The sequence below is a fragment of the Chiloscyllium plagiosum genome, chromosome 6 (genome assembly GCF_004010195.1).
Source record: "Chiloscyllium plagiosum isolate BGI_BamShark_2017 chromosome 6, ASM401019v2, whole genome shotgun sequence".
NCBI classification, from domain to species: domain Eukaryota; kingdom Metazoa; phylum Chordata; class Chondrichthyes; order Orectolobiformes; family Hemiscylliidae; genus Chiloscyllium; species Chiloscyllium plagiosum.
This window is the reverse complement of record NC_057715.1, coordinates 44,489,461-44,506,642: the sequence shown is the minus strand read 5'-3', so window position 1 is coordinate 44,506,642 and position 17,182 is coordinate 44,489,461. Positions and strand designations below refer to the sequence as shown.

Sequence of the window (17,182 nt, the reverse complement as noted above, 5' to 3'; positions counted from 1 at the left end):
GTGGGTGAGAGGGGTGGAGAAGTTGAGGCAGTTAATGTCGCGGCGGCAGTTGGCTATGAAGAGATCGAGGGTGGGTAAGAGGCCAGCACGGGGTGTCCAGGTGGATGGGGTGTGTTGGAGGCAGGAGAAGGGGTCATCAGAGGGTGGGCGACATTGACAGTTAACTGTTCTTGTTGCAAACAATCTCCAGTTAATGCTGGTCCAACCAATCAACACCTTCTTCTCATTCTGTACAAAATGGTGTCCCTAGTTTCTTGAATCCTAATTCTGTGGAGTGCAGGATAAAAAGATTCAACTTCTAGTCTCCTTCTAATAATGTTTGTTTTTAAATTGTGCCTCCTGGTTCCAGGCTCCCGAACCTGGGGAACATCTTACCTTAATCTACCTTGGCTATCTCTTTAAGAATTTTGAAGGTTTCAATGAGATCACCTCTCATTCTTTGAAATTCTATAGAATGCATGCCCAGTTTGCCCAAAATGTCTTCATAGGACAATCCTGTCATCCTAGGAATTGCACTCTCTCTACAGCAATAATATCCTTCCTGAAATAAGGAGATCAAAACTGTAGACAGTGCTCCAGGAATGGTTTCACCAAGCTTCAATACATTTGAAGCAAGAGTTAACTTTTCCTGTATTCAAATTCCTTTGCAAAAAAGATTAGTATTCCAATATACTTTCAAATAGCTTGCTGCAACTATATGTCAGCCATCAGTGACTTATCAACAAGGACATCCAAGTCTTGTTACACATCTGCACTTTCTAACTGGTCACTATTTAAGAAATATGTTGCAGATCGGCTCCTCTTACTAAGCTTGTCCAAATCCTTCTGAGAACATTTTATATCTTCCTCACAATACACCTTCCTGTTTAGGTTTACATCATCACAAATGTGGAAATGTTACATTTGCTCCCCTAATCCAAATCATTGAGATATATTATGTACAGTTGGGGTACTGATCCTTGTGGTACCCCACTACTCATAGCCCGCCAATGTGAGAATTAGCAATTTATTCCTACCATCTGATCTGAATTATCGAAAGCCTCAGAAAATCAAAATATAATACATCTCAGATGGTTGCTCCTCCAAAAACACTCAAGAAACTTGACATCATCCTGGACAAAGCAGCCCGTTTGATTTGCAGCACATTCACAAACATCTACTCCCTCCATTACTGATGCTCAATAGCAGTTTGTGTACTATCTACAAGACAAACTGCGGAAATTCACCAAAGATCCTCAGACAACACCTTCCAAACACACAAGCGCTTTCATCTAGGAGGACAAGGGCAGCCAATACATGGGAACAAAGCCACCCAAGTACTTCTCCTGTCGCTTGGTCAAAATCATGGAATTCCCTCCCGAATGGCATTGTGGGTCAACTTACAGCATGTGAACTGCAGAAATTCAAGAAGGCAATCAACACCTCCCCAAAGGGAAGTAGTGACAGGTAATGAATGTTAGCCAGCCAGCAATGCTCACATCCCATGAATGAATTAAAAAAATGCTTGGCTAGATGGTTGACAGTGAGGCAGTAAGGTGTTAGGTTACAGGATAATACAAATTGATTGGTCAGAGGAGCAGATCATTGGCAGATAGAATTTAACTCTGATAAATGTGAGGTGATGCATTTACACGAAGAAACAAGGGAAGGGATAACTCCGTGAATGACAGGATGCTAGGAATCTCAGAGGAAAAAAGGATCCTGGCGTGTTTGCCCACGGATCCCCGAAGGTAGCATGACAGGTTAATAAGATAGTTCAGAAGGCAAATGGGACACTTGTGGCATAGATGATAAGAGCAAGGAGGTCATATTTGGTTGGGTCACAGATGGAGTACAGTGCGCAGTTCTGGTCACCACACTATAGGAAGGACGTGATTGCACTGGAGAAGTTACAAAGGAGATTCATCAGGGATGTCGCTGGAATGTCACTGGGATGTCGCTTTTCAGCTATGAAGAGAGGCTGGATAAGCTTGTGTTGTTGCCTCTGCAGCAGAAAAGATTGTGGGGGGACCTGACGGATGTATTAATTATGAAAAGCATGTACAAGATGAATAGAAAGTAGCTGTTCCCTTTAGTTGAATGGTCAATAACAAGGGGTCATACTTTTAAAGTGAAAGGTAGGAGGTTTAGAGGGGATTTGAGAAAAGTTTTTTTTCATCCAAGGGTGGAAAAGTGTGGAATGCACTGCCTGGCAGGTTGGTTGAGGTGGGAAACTTCACAACCATTAAAAAGTACTCGTATGAGCACTTGAAATGTCATAACATTCAAGGGTATGGAGGTACAGAGTACTTGGAGCACTTGATCATTGCACCTCTAAATAAAGCTGTAGAAGAACTTATTAAGGTGAATAGAGAAATTGCAGATAAGCTGATTGATTACTCTGTATTTGTTTTCACTGAGGAAGAAACAAGCAGTCTCCTAGAATTAAAGAACCAAGTGACTAGGAAGAATGAGGAGTAGAAAGGAAATCTGTATCAGTAAGAGTGTTGTACTCAAGAAATTAACATGGCCAAAGATTAATAAGTCTCCCGGACCTCCAAATAAAGCTGTTGGACCATAACCTAGTTTTGTGCGATTTTTAACTTTGTCCACCCCAGTCCAACATCAGCACCTCCACATCATGAATTCTCCTAACTGCTTTTAATTGATCCACATTTCTTTTAGCCATATGTTTCCTTTCTATAGATCTGTAGAAGATTTATCAGTCCATCCGTACTTTTGTTGCTGGATTGCATTCATATTCTGTTCTCCCTTTTCTTGTCAGTTTCTTGGTCCTCCTTTGCTGTATACTAAAACCTTCCCAACTCTCAAATTGATTACTAACACCAGCCACCATATAAGCATTTTCCTTTAACCTGATACAATCCTTAATTTTCTTTGTCAGCCATGGTTCACTGCAGTTAAATTTCATTTTGATCAAGCCAGGCAGCCACCTAGGCAGGTGGCCATTGAGTTAGGTAAGAGGTGAAATGGGTTTGTTAAATGTTCTGCTCAGTTCTTTGAGAGTTTAGTTCAGACTTTTGCAAGGCTATTTGAATTCCTGACTCTCATTCCCATCCACCCCAATGTTCCCTATGTCTAAATGCCACCTCTATGCCCACAATATCTCCATCACATCTCATAGCCACTTCTGCAGCAGCAACCATCATCAGAGCTGAGGAACTATGAGGAGATGGGAAAAAAAAATGTAAAATGTGAACAATCCAGATAGACCTTACTCATATAAGCCTGTTCATAAAAAAATACTTTCATTATGGGCAACTTGATCAAAGTGGTCAATCAAGTGGTCAATCTAAAATAAAACCTTGCATTCAGTATCTTCAAAGAGGGCTAGTCCTTGAGATGTCCTTTAAAACAATCTATTAAAATGTAAACTTATGTTATGGTCTTATGTTGTGTAAACTTGATTCCACTGCTTAGGTAAATGGTTTTGGAGCTCACTAAGATTCACAATTGGATTGAGTTCCAATAATAAACCTTGGCAAATGTCAACAATATAATCTATTGAAATAATAAATACAGATGATAATTCATTTTCCCAAGCCACACCACATAGCTTCTCAAACAATTAACTCCAGCTACTGCAGCCTGTTCATTCATGTTTCAAGCACAGGGAATTAAAATAATTTTAGATCATCATATATAAACAAACACTATCCACCTTTCAAGAGTATTTTTGCCTCCTCCATAAATTTGTGACTTCCACATTATGGGTTCAGGCCCCTAGAACAATTTTTTTTTAGATTAGATTAGATTACATTACATATGGAAACAGGCCCTTCGGCCCAACAAGTCCACACCGACACGCCGAAGCGAAACCCACCCATACACCTACATTTACCCCTTACCTAACACTACAGTCAATTTAGTATGGCCAATTCACCTGGCCCTGCACATCTTTGTGACTGTGGGAGGAAACCGGAGCACCCGGAGAAAACCCACGCAGACACAGGGAGAACGTGCAAACTCCACACAGTCAGTCGCCTGAGGCGGGAATTGAACCCAGGTCTCTGGCGCTGTGAGGCAGCAGTGCTAACCACTGTGCCACCGTGCCGCCCACCAATGACAAGGAGGTCTGCTTGAAATCAGTAGCATATTCAAGTTGCCTTGCTGAGTTCAGGATTCCCACTTGCCTGATTCATGACCTGCCCCCTTCACCATGCCTGCAAAAATGGGATCTGCTGGAACTGAGGGAGTGAGCTTTGCATTTGGGTCATACTAGCTGTTTTTAAAGATTTCAGGAGTTGGCAAGATTTCATGAAAATCCAGCTCAGTTTTTGCCCAGTCATTGATGATATTTCATGGATTGTGAATGGGCATTATACAAAATTTTCTACATTAATGTATTCATTGTATACAATTCCTCCGATCCTAATATACTTCAGGGTATACTCAGGGTATACTCTACCTTAGAGTAACAAGTCAGATACTTGAAAAGGAAGGAGTTACACTGACTAAATCAGTGTAATCTTGGAGTGGAAATGTTGATATCGATATTGCATTACTTAAGGATGCACCACAATCCTAACTAAATTTCAAACGTTCATTGGCTGCAGAGGTGTGTTGAGTAACCAAAGTTGTGATATCCACAACATAAAAGTGAGCTTCCTATTTAGTCTGTTCTGAAAGCATTTCTACAAGAAAGTGTAGTTTCACATGGCTTGGGTTCACCATCTGATGGGGCTGAAATCCTGTTTAGTGCCAGATGGGATTTAAAACCAATTCTTGAAATCCTTGTTTTTTTAACTTGACACAACATTGATTTAAACACTTAGAAAATGCAGAAGTTTCTGGATAGGAGCCTCTCCTTGTCTGCAGTATTGTAGAAACTGAGTGAGAGTATTCCTATTGATGGCACTTGATAGAAAAATCTTGGTCCTGCCACCATTTCTTATTGAGAGGGATACTTTGACTTATTCTCATCTTTTATTATCATGTGGCTCTGTCACGTGAATGAGATTGCAAATGAACGAAAAATGGTACAGGCTACAAGGACATTCCAAATTAGTAAAGTAAAAACAAAAATGCCCTGTGCTTTTAGAGTTTAATATTACGGAAATCAAGTGGGGAAATTTTCTACCTAACAAGGCCTTTGAAGGAGTTTCTTAATTTGAGTGGCCTAGAATACATCCTCTTCTTTGCATAGAGCACAGAGCCATCTCCCTGCTGTGCCTGTTTACCACTGCAAGATTTAATTTTGGATGCCAACACTCTTGAGGATTGAAAGTCATATCGCAGAATCACAGAATTGTTATGTTGCAGAAGGAGACCATTCAGCCCATTGTCCTCCACCAGTTCATAAACATTTGCAGCATGAAAGGAGGCCATTCAGCTTGTGAGCTGATGGCAATGCAAGTGAATAATTACATAGTGCTTCAATGTTATGTGACTTTCTGGCTTAAACATCCTTTTAGGTAGTGAGTTGTCAGCTCCAAATATTATCTGAGTGAAAGAAATCCTCCTCAACTCACTTTTTCTCCATTTGCCTAACCCCTTAAATTTATGATCGAGACTCATCATGGCATTGAAAACTTCTATCACATCAGCTCTCAGCCTTCTTCTCAACAAGGACAACAGTGCCAACTTCTTCAATCTATCTGTATAAGTGTAGATTCCTGCAACTCTTCTTGTAAATGTCTTCTTTACTCAAGGGTGTGACTACAAGTGAAGAAGTCAAACAGATCCAAAAGGTGGTGCTGAAGAAGCCTCAGCTTTTGAATTTGTCTAACAGGTTTGAGATTTTTGTTCCCTTTCCGTATGAGAGTGGGGCTCCAAGGAAGATGAGAAAATTGAACTGGGCGGCACGGTGGCACAGTGGTTAGCACTGCTGCCTCACAGCGCCAGAGACCCGGGTTCAATTCCCGACCCGGGCGACTGACTGTGGGGAGTTTGCACATTCTCCCCGTGTCTGCGTGGGTTTCCTTCGGGTGCTCCGGTTTCCTCCCACAGTCCAAAGATGTGCGGGTCAGGTGAATTGGCCATGCTAAATTGCCCCTAGTGTTAGGTTAAAGGGGTAAATGTAGGGGTATGGGTGGGTTGCGCTTCGGCGGGTCGGTGTGGACTTGTTGGGCCGAAGGGCCTGTTTCCACACTGTTAGTAATCTAATGTGAACATTACATTACAGTACAGGGAGCCATTCAAGACTGGGGAGAAAAGAGAAATGTATTTGTAATTGGAAATAATATAGAGAGGGGATTAGACACTATTCATTGTGCCAGGATCAAGAGTCCTAAAGGCTGTATTGCCTGCCTGGTGCCCAGGTTCAGGATATTTCATCTGGGCTGTAGAGGAACTTGGAGTGTGAGGGGAAAGACCTAGTTGTCATGGCTCACAAAGGTACCAATGACACAGGTAGGAAGACGGAATATGAGGAACTAGGGAGTAAATTGAAAAACAGAGCTAAAAATGTAATAATCTCCAGATTACTATCTGAGCATGAGCTACGTAAATATAAGAGGTATGGTTGAGCTACAAACCTTCTCCAAAACCATGAGGTATGGTGCGTATCTTTGCAGATGACACCAAAATAGGTGGTGATCTCAGAGTACAATGGCAGCTTGATCAGGTGGGCCAATGAGCCGAGGAACGACAAATGGAGTTTAATTTAGATAAATCTGAGGTGTTACATTTTGGTCAGGAAAACGAGGGCAGGACTTTTATAGTTAATGATAGGACCCTGGGGACCCTGGGTTGCCGAACAAAGAGACATAGGGATGCAGGTGTATAATTCCTTGAAAGTGGAGACGCAGGTAGACAGGGTGGGAAAGAAGCTGTTTGGCATGCTTCCCTTCATTGGTCAGAACATTGAGTTTAGAGGTTGGGATGTCATGTTGCAACTATAGAGGACATTGGTGAAGCCACTTTTAGAATACTGTACCCAATTCTGGTTGCCCCTCTGTAGGAAGGATGTTATTCAACTTGTGACAGTGCAGAAAAGATTTACAAGGATGTTTCCAGGACTGGAGGGTTAGAGTTTTAGGGGCAGGCTGAAGAGGTTGGGGCAATTTTCCCTGGAGCCTTGGAGGCTGAGGGATGACATTACAGAGGTTTATAAAAGCAGGAGGGGCATGGATAGGCTGAATAGCCAATGTCTTTGTTCAAGGGTGGGAGAATCTAAAGCTTGAGGTCATAGGTTTAACATGAGAGGGGAAAGATATAAAAAGGACTTAGAGGGAACTTTTTCACACAGAGGGTGGTGCATGTATGGAACGAGCTGCTACAGGAAGTGGTGAAGGCGGGTATTACAACAGCATTTAAAAGGCATCGATGGGTATATGAATAGGAAGGGTTTAAAAGGATTTGGGCTAAATGCTGGCAAATGTAGGCGGCACGGTGGCTCAGTGGTTAGCACTTCTGCCTCACAGCACCAGGGACCCGGGTTTGATTCCCACCTCCGGCAGCTGTCTTTGTAGAATCTGCACGTTCTCCTCATGTTTGCGTGGGTTTCCTCCCACAATCCAAAGATGTGCAGGTCAGTGAATTGGCCATGCTAAATTGCCCATAGTGTTAGGTGCATTAATCAGGGGGCATGGGTCTGGGTGGGTTACTCTTTAGGGAGTTGGTGTGGACTTGTTGGGCCACAGTATATTTCTATACTGTAGGGAATCTTATCTAAAATGGACGAGGTCAGATTGGGAGTCTGGTCAGTGCAGACGAGTTGGACCGAAGGGACTATTTCTGTGCTGAATCACTCTATGATTCTAATTGGCACAGCATCGCCAAGATTAAAGAGATAAAGTCATGATTCAAAGATTGGTGTGGGAGAAACAGGTTTGTATTCATGGGACTTTGGCACCAGTACTGGGAATAGAGGGAGCTGTTATGATGGAATGGGCTGTACTTGAATCATGCTGAGATCAGAGTCCTAGCAAATCACATCACTCGGCTGGAAATAGGGATTTGAACTAAATAGTAGCAGAGAGGTGTCAGTTGAATTGAAAATTATAAAATCAAAGAAAAAGGAGAAGATAGGATTTCTGGTTCATGATGGGGTTGATTGTTACCAGAAAATTGAAGGAAGGGACAGAATATGTGAATGTAGTATTGTAACAAGGATCCTTAAAAGTGTATGGAAACTCGACCGTAGAAGTAATTTAAAGACTTTGTGTTTTAATGCATAAAGCATTCTGAATAAAGTAGATGAACTGATGGTGCAAATTGAGGTAAATCAAGATCACAAGGACATTAACCTAGTTAAAGTGGTGTATTTAAGGCAGTTAGATAGGTTCTTGATTAGTAAGGGGATCAAAGGTTATGGGGAGAAAGCAGGAGAATGGAGATGAGAAGCATAACATCTGAGAAATAGACATGATTAAATGGAGGAGCAGATTCAATGGGCCAAATGGCCTAATTCTGCTTCTATGTTTTTTGATCCTATAGTGTCTCTTCAATCCTAATCATTCCATAACATCTTTCCTAATCATAGAGTGGTGCTGACATCAAATGAAAAGAGCTAGAGCAAGGAAAGTTCTTCCAGTGCCTCAGATAGTGTGTCACATCAGATTACACATTTCTTTGCTCAATAACGTTAGCAAGAAGAGTAAATACACAAACAAAGGATGGTTCTATGACCTCTGCAGTGACTACCACAAACTGAGAATGGTTTCAGAATTCCTAAGGCTGCACCTCAGTAACTTCACAAGGCAACCTGACTAACTTTTCTGCCAAGTTAAGAATCATACAACACCAGGTTATAGTCCAACAGGTTTATTTAGAAGCACTAGCTTTCGGAGCACTGCTCCTTCAACAGGTGGTTGTGGAGTATAAGATCATATGACACCAAATTTATAGCAAGAGTTTACAGTGTGATGTAACTTAACTTCAGAATGACTATATTGTTTTCAGTTCTTTCATATGTAAATCCCAGAACTTTTTTAAAGTTACATTCTCAACTCAAGTGGTTTTCAAAAATGTTCTTCTCTGCAAGCTCCATTCTCTGCTGGAGATGCTGGATCACAATACTGCCTAGAGACTAGAGACTATCTATACACATGTCTGTTATTGAAAAGTCAGACCAGCTTTCAGATTCATATTTTATCCTTGAAAGCCAGGCAATTTTACTAATGCCTCATACGACCTGTGATAGACTGAATCTTTATCCTATCTCTAATACATACTCCACATTTACCTCTACTTCCTCTGTGGTTGTCCTTTATTGACATAGTTTATCAGAATACCTGAGCAGTCTAATTGTTTCCATGCTTTTCTTAATGTTCTGGTTAGTATATGCATAAGGAAAAAGTATCATAGAAAAATTATAGTCTTCAGAGAAAGATCAGATAATGATTTTAAAACAATGTACAAGGAAAGATTATCCATCTTTTCCCTTTCTTATGGGAGATATAATAGTAACAATAATCAAAAATGTGTCTAAACAATATCCTTCCTGCATGTGTTTGATTAATGACATTGGACCAAATTTAGCACAAGTGACAATGGTCTTGCCAATCACCTGGAGATCTGGGGCAAGTCCTGTATTTCCTCTGTTGTGGAAAGTACTTAAACGACCACTTTTCTAAGGTTAAAGATGAGGCTGGATGGGATTCGAGTTAAGGGGAGGGGAATTGGAATTGATGCCAAAGGTGGGGAAAGGGAAGCTCATAGAAATCACCCCCTTCCTGTAACTGAGAACCTTTTAATGAGAAACTTATCCCCTAAACCCAACCTCACCCCCTCAGAAGCCAGCAAAGAAAACTAACAAGGGTTTGCTTTTGTCTTCCTGTGTGATCAATCTGCAGCCCACCAATAGTTGAAAACTAACAGTGGTGGTATGTTGCTTTTAAGTGCAATTTAATTGCCACCTAAAGACCCTAATCAGGTGGAAAGACCACCCACAAAATTTTCCAACCTGGACTTCATTGGACAGAAGTGGGAAAGTGGTGGAAACCCCACCTAGCATCTTTCAGTCCAATTAAATGCCCTCTACACCTCTAAACTTGCCACTTAGGGTATTAGATTCTGCCTTCTTTTGCGCCATTCGCTATTCTGTTTTCTTTTGTTTATGTTTTGTTTGGTAATCGTGTAAATAAATTCAGTTTTATTTAAAACTAAATGGTTTGACCAGCGTCATCTCTCCTAGAATATCCACCTAAGACCTGCTTAAAACAACTAGCAAAGTTAAGGTCTGGGCTCCCTTCTTTGAAATGTTTTGAGGTGGCCTGGTCCATAACAATATATAGTAGAAAGAAGATAAAGATTGTCGCCAACAATAGAAAGGTAAATGAGCTTGGTTTTCAAGGACAAGTTAGAATCTCAAATGATTTGGGTCTTAGGATTTTTAAAATATATTTCAACTTCAGCAGATACAGACAAAGCATAGAAGGAAACATCCTGGGCTGCATCAAACCTTGGGTGTTATTGTGTCTGCTGAAAATGTGTTGCTGGAAAAGCGCAGCAGGTCAGGCAGCATCCAAGGAACAGGAGAATCGACGTTTCGGGCGTAAGCCCTTCTTCAGGAATGTTATTGTATCTGTCATTATACCTGGTTTAATCCTTCATGATAGAGACCTTGGACTAAGTTGCCTGCACAGCTGCTGGGTTTTAAGGGCTCATGACTCAGCGAACCAAAGGCAGGAAGTGAAGAATGTACTCTTCAAATTACCCAAACCCAAAGTCTTATATTTGTATGTGCATCTCAGGTTCAGATATGATAACAGATGTCACAGCCATTGGAATCTTAGAATCATCACACCTCAGAAGGGGGACATTCAGCCTCTCCTGTCTTCACAGCTCTCCAAATGAACAGCTCAATTTCTACCTCTCTCCTGCCTTCTCTACAGGCCCTAATCAATCGTTCTGTGTAACAAATGATATTCCTCCTATCATTTTTGCTTCTTTTACTAATACTTTAATATTGTGCTTTGTAATGTTCATTTTTTTCATGAGTAAGAACAGTTTCTGCTCTATCTAGATCTTCCATAATTTTGAAGATCCTTATCAGATCTTTCCTCAGCCTTCCTTCTCCATGGAAAACTGATCCAATTTCTCCAATCTATCTTCTCATGAGAAGTCCTCATCTCTTCATAGGCCTTTCTGCACGCTCTCCCATGCATTCACATTTTTCCTATATTATAGCTCCCAGAACTGTACAAAATGCTCCAACTGAGGTCAAAACTGAGGTTTTGTAAATTTTATGTACAATTTGCATACACAGAATTTGACATAAGAACATTGTCAGACTGCAGTTGGGAGAGGACATTGTTGGTGGGTTGTTGATGATATGGTGATGGTGTTGGTGAAATGCAGGAACATAGTTGTCTTCTCCCTCATTTTCTCCCCCAGCAGGTATTGTGAACCTTAGTGAAATAGTTGAATGCCGCTGCTTTTGTTCCAAAAATGTACTGAACATGAAAAGTATTGGAATCATTATACTATAATTCCATCAGAAAGAATTCCATCCTTATGACTCATTTGGCTATTGGAAAAAAAAATGCAGTTCAGGAAAACCATTCCGAAAAAAATACAATATAATCGAGCTTTAAAGAAGCGCAATGATATAATAAGTACTTCCTGCTATTAAATTTCAGAACTTATTAATGTAAGTCTTGAATTGTGAAACAGGAATGATGAACTAGAGCTCCTGTTGTTACTTTAACTGTGCAGAATGTTTTATGTATTTAATGGACCTTCCTATTTGTCCTTTACAGACGTTGCAAATTCTGGTTTTTCTCAATGTTATGCATTGCGAACTCAGTAAAAAGCTAATAGCTTTACAACTATGTCCATGGAGGCACTTCTGTGACAAACTACCTGGGTATATCAGCAAATGAGCTGAGTGACCTTCTGTATTGAGTACATATATTAAAATTAAATTATAGTTCTCATTTGTAAACAAAAGTGCACATCAAATTTGTTACTTCAAGATCAAATTTTATGCATGTATAATTAAAATGAGCAAAGCAAGTATTATACACGGTAAAACTAACATCCACAATCCATAATTATCTGGCATGCTTCTGAACAACAGTGAGATCAACATTACTCACAGTTCTTGAATAACAATAAACTGTAATCGAAATAAACACTGGGATTGAAGGTCATGAGAACCACAAATATTTGAAAGCCATTGTTTAAAAAGGAAATACATTTAATTAATATACAATCCTACCAAAGCAGAAATATACACACAAGTTATGTTTTGCAGTTATCCCTTTTGTTCTTGATTGAGTTTTGTGATTTAAGCCTACTGGTTGAATTCATTTGCAAATGGTTATTTTATGTGGAATGTCCAGCATGTTCTCTGGATGGCTCAGTGGACATATCCTTTATCATCTGTGTTATTGACTAGTTCAGGTCAGGTTCCTGAGATTCCTCATTGAATACATTTGTAGGAGATAGATAGACTTTTTAATTAGTAATTAGTAACCATTAAGTGGTTATGGGGAGCCACAATGGTACTGAATGGTGGAGCAGGTTTGATGAGCTGAATTGCCTATTGCTGCTCCTAGTTTTTATGATCTTCCCCCAGTTTACCCCATTTTCTGTGCTGAGAGAGTTGTAATTGATTGAATTGTAAGGATAGGTACTGCTTTCCCATTATTGCCCAATGACAACCATTGCGTCTGTGTCTATGAGCAGAAGACAGGGTTCTGCCAACACTGTTGCAGTTAGTTAACTTGATTTCCCAGCCATCCTTCTTACCTCTAAAGCCACCTTGAGTGCTTTGGGGAGGTTTCAGTCTTGAGTCACAAATAGGTACAATTCCACAAGTGGTTAAGAGGGCTTTTGTTCTCTTGATGTTGCCAGCCAATTGATACATTTTAGGCCCCCAAAATTAAGAGACATTATCCCAGATTGACCAAATGTTCTCTGCATACCCCATGACAGTGGTACAATGTAGAAGTGGCTGGTATCAGTTTTCTGGATCCTAATACATACTGACTGCCGACATAGGCTTTAGAACATTTATTTTTAAAATGTTCTACAACCATTGCAGAGTCAAGAATGGATATAATCCTGAGTTATTTTTGATTTTGGGAATATTCAGTCCACTGTCTGAGAACTGAAGGTTAGGAATGGAAATAAATTTGAAGTGCAATTTCAGAATAGGGCCCATTCAGAACACTGGGACTCCCAGGGTGTTCATCTGGAAGTAGCTATTACCTTCCCCAGGGAGCTGAGAGCGAGGTACCAGTCTCTGATTGGATGGCAGATTTTACTGGACATAACCTTCACTGTTGGGGTTTTGATTCTCAGATGGGCTAAACGCCGGCACTCCTCAGTGCTTTACTGGATTGCGGCTCAGCAAACTTTCCAAAAGAGGCTATTCAGCTGGGAAGCAAGATCCTGGATGCCTCAGCAAGGCTCCACCTACCACCAGAACAGAATGACATTCTGATGCTTTTATGTGAAGCATTTTACAAAGATAAAAGAATGTCAGCAGATGGAAGTAGGTATACAAATATCTCCTCTCCAACACTGAAGGTGATGAGGTGGTTCAAATCACAGAATTACGGAAATGTCACAGTGCAGAAGGAGGTCATTTAGCCTATTGTGCCTGCTTCAGCTCTTCAAACAAGCATTATTAATCTATTGCCAATCTCCTGTTTTTTTTTCTCTCATATGTTTCTATCCAAATAACCATCCAATGCCCTCTTGAATGCCTCAACTTAACCTGTCTCCTCTGCATTTCGAGGCAGTGTATTTCAATCTATAATTTCTCACTGAACATCACTTAAAATCCATGCCCTCTTGGTTTTGTTCCTTTTACCAGTAAAATTTACTTGTTTTGTAAATATGGAATATAAGAAAGTTACAGCAATAATATATTTATTTGCATTGCCACAATGGAAAGCAAGGACATTTTTGTAAATGCAGCAACATCTTCCACATTGTAGGTCGATCCATTTCACCTTATGTCCTCATCTGTCACTCCCATAAGATACTTTGCGCACAACTCTGGGCCCTTCCTTTGATTCCTTCCTTTCACCATTAGGTTTATCCCTTAAACATGCAACATCATTAGCAGTCATTGTCATTGACAATGTTTTGCTTGTTTTGCCATGGACTGCACATCACTCCACCAGACAGCTGCAAAAGTGTTCAATTGTAATCTTGGAAGCTCACAAGTTCACACATTTTCAGTGCTTGCTTCGGCAGCAGATATGCTAAAATTGGAAATTTACAGAGAAGATTAGCGTGGTAAGGATGACATGAAAATTCACGAGGCGGTCCATATTTTTTGTTGCTGAACAAAGAGACCTTGGAGCGCTGGTTCATAGTTCCTGGAAAGTGGAGTCACAGGTAGACAGGATAGTGAAGAAGGCATTTGGTATGCCTGCCTTTATTGAGTGCATTGAGCAGAGGAGTTGGGAAGTAATATTGTAGTTGTACAGGACATTGGTTTGGCCACTTTTGGAGTACTGCATTCAATTTTTTTCTCTCTCTGGTATAGGAAGGATGTTGTGAAACTTGAAAAGATTCAGAAAAATTTTACAAGGTTGTTACCAGGGTTGGAGGGTTTGAGCTATTGGGAGAGGCTGAATAGACTGCGGCTATTTTCCCTGGAGCATCGGAGGCTGAGGGGTAAATAGTAAAGGTCTTTTTCCCAGGGTGGAGGAGTCCAAAACTAGATGGCATAGGTTTAAGGTGAGAGGGAAAGATTTAAAAGGGACCTAAGGGGCAATCTTTTCACGCAAAGCGTGGTGTGTGTATAGAATGAGCTGCTGGAGGAAGTGAAGGCTGGTATAATTACAACATTTAAATGCATCTGGATGGGTTTATGAAGAAGAAGGGTTTAGAGGGATACAGGCCAAACGTTGGCAAATGGGACTAGATTATTTAGGATATCTGGTCAGCATGGACAAGTTGGACCTAAGGGTCTGTTTCCATGCTGTATAGCTCTGTGACTCCAAATACTATGAAGTAAAAGACAATTCTGAAGCAATGCTAAGGTAACAATGAAGGAGCATGCTGATTGTTTTTACTGGTTTGAGTGTGGCATTTTCAAAACTGATCCCAGCCTGGTGATAAATAATAAATGAGGGAAACTCATTCACAATCCAAAACACTCTTTCCCATTTTGATTTGCAGTGTCAGTTCCAGTACAATATAAGAGTAAAATAAGACTCCTGTTAAATTGCCAGAAAGCAATAACATTGCCAGAATCTCAATATATTGTGCAGACCAAACTGATTATTGATTTCAGTTTCTTTGAATTAGATCATTCCACCATCAATATCCAAGACACCACTATATTCTTCTTCAGATACAGCAAACCCCATTGTAGTCCATGGATTGTGCTGCATCTAACTTTGCATATTCTACATTGGTACATCAAACTAGTACCTGCTTTAGGAAAAACCTGATCCCATCAATTTATCTTGAAGGGGTGGACAGATATTGTGCATGCATCCAGAAATTAGAGAGTGGATATCGATTTGGGTTATGATTTGTGCCAGGAAGTTCTTGGCTAATACAACATTAAGCAAATAGTCTTTTGGTCAGATTTTGCTTACAGGTTTGCAATTAATAATGCTTAAAACAGAATTGTGCAAATCTTTCTGCTTCCATGATAAGTGCAGTGACAGGATGCTATATGCATCAGTAACTGTGAGCAGAGTTAGCAAACTGACATTGACTTAGTGGAAGGTAAAATGTTGGATTTGAAATGTATGGGGTTGTGGTTATATATCAGATGATTAAATCACCTGCAATACATTTCATGAATATTTGTTTTGAGAATGTTACTATTCTGGAATAAATTCAAAATGAATCATTGTGTCCAATTGGTTGTGTGTGTGTTGTATTTAATTTTCTACAGAAAGATTAGGAATCTGCATTCCTTGACAAGTAAAATTATAGTATATATAGATAAAGTGTCATCAGCAATTTCTACAAGTTACAGTACTAGGGTATATAATATTTAAACTTGACAGGTGCCACAGTTAGGACATTTGAAGAAGTTGCAACATTATTATAAATTTTTTTAAAAATTTCTGACAAACTTACCGACAGACAGCTTATGAACCAGTTAAGAAATCACAAAGGCACAGATATTGTACAAGTCTAAAATAAATCTGCCACTACTTAGTTCCTCTGATGCACCTCCATGAGATCAGTTAACTTATACTGTGGCAATGTACTTCGGGTTGGACTACTTTGTCAGTGCTGAGAACCAGATCTTATTTTTCAAACACATTTATTAGTGCCACACTGCAGGTCTCTAAATCCATTTCACACTGTTGCATGTGTACACTCTTCTTCGGTGATAGTCTTAGACCTTTAATTGGTACAAATCAAAGAATGGTCTGTATCATCTACTTTACTTAAGGTCCTCATTAGTCGTCTGCCTTGATACTGAAATGGCTGAAATCTAGGGTAAGTACTCTGAGCAAGAGAGAGGAAGGAAAGGCAACCAATGCATTCTGAGAAGTCAGTGAATGTGGTACACACACAAAAAGCACTAAACATTTGACGGGGGGAAGATTATTATTAAACAAGGAAATAAAGGGACATGGATCAAGAGAATGCAGACTTATAACCACAAGTATAGGTGAATATTTGAGTTGACACTAAAACTAAGAAGTGAATTTACTTACTTCAATAATTGGAGTCTGGATGACTTTGGTTTGAATCCAAGCTTGTAACTAGCCTCTAAACATTGTGACTCTAAGATGCTCTTATCAATTTGTCCTGTGTTTAAATCAATCTTTTGATGTAATTAGATTATATAAGATCAGTATTTTTACTGCAAACTGGAAAAGAATAGTGTGTTATTAATGTTTATATATGCCATCCTGAGGTATGAAACGTATAAATACAGAAGCTCTTAATTATGTTTGTTGTGCCCGACAGTGTATGAAAGAGTTTTCACTGTTACTCCAGCTGCTGCCTGAGCAAGTTAACATGGAAGAGTTGTAGGTATCAATATAAAGAGGCCAGCAAATAAAGTGATGACAATAAAAACCTGCCACAATAATGAGTTCGTTCTCTGCTGAGAAGAATCTGAATGCTGTAACACGTCACAAAACGTGTGACAGGTACAATGAAAATAAAGCAACTACCATGAATCTGACACTTGTGTACATTATTATCAAGATGCAGAATGTATTAACACTGGGTTACTCCAGAATAATTCTCTTTGAGAAACCATTTCATTTTGATTTTGGCTTCCTAATGGTGGCACATTCAATTTTGGAAACAGATCATGGAGAACATATTGCAGATGTCAGCAATCCTCATA

General features: G+C 39.9%; 1 protein-coding gene and 1 pseudogene across 2 annotated transcripts in view; one reads left to right on the top strand and one right to left on the bottom strand.

The window, feature by feature from the left end:
* Positions 1-17,182, bottom strand: part of LOC122550548 (glypican-6-like) — a 1,024,831-nt gene that overhangs the window by 488,126 nt on the left and 519,523 nt on the right. The window lies entirely within an intron of this gene.
* Positions 14,086-14,180, top strand: LOC122551206 (annotated as a pseudogene).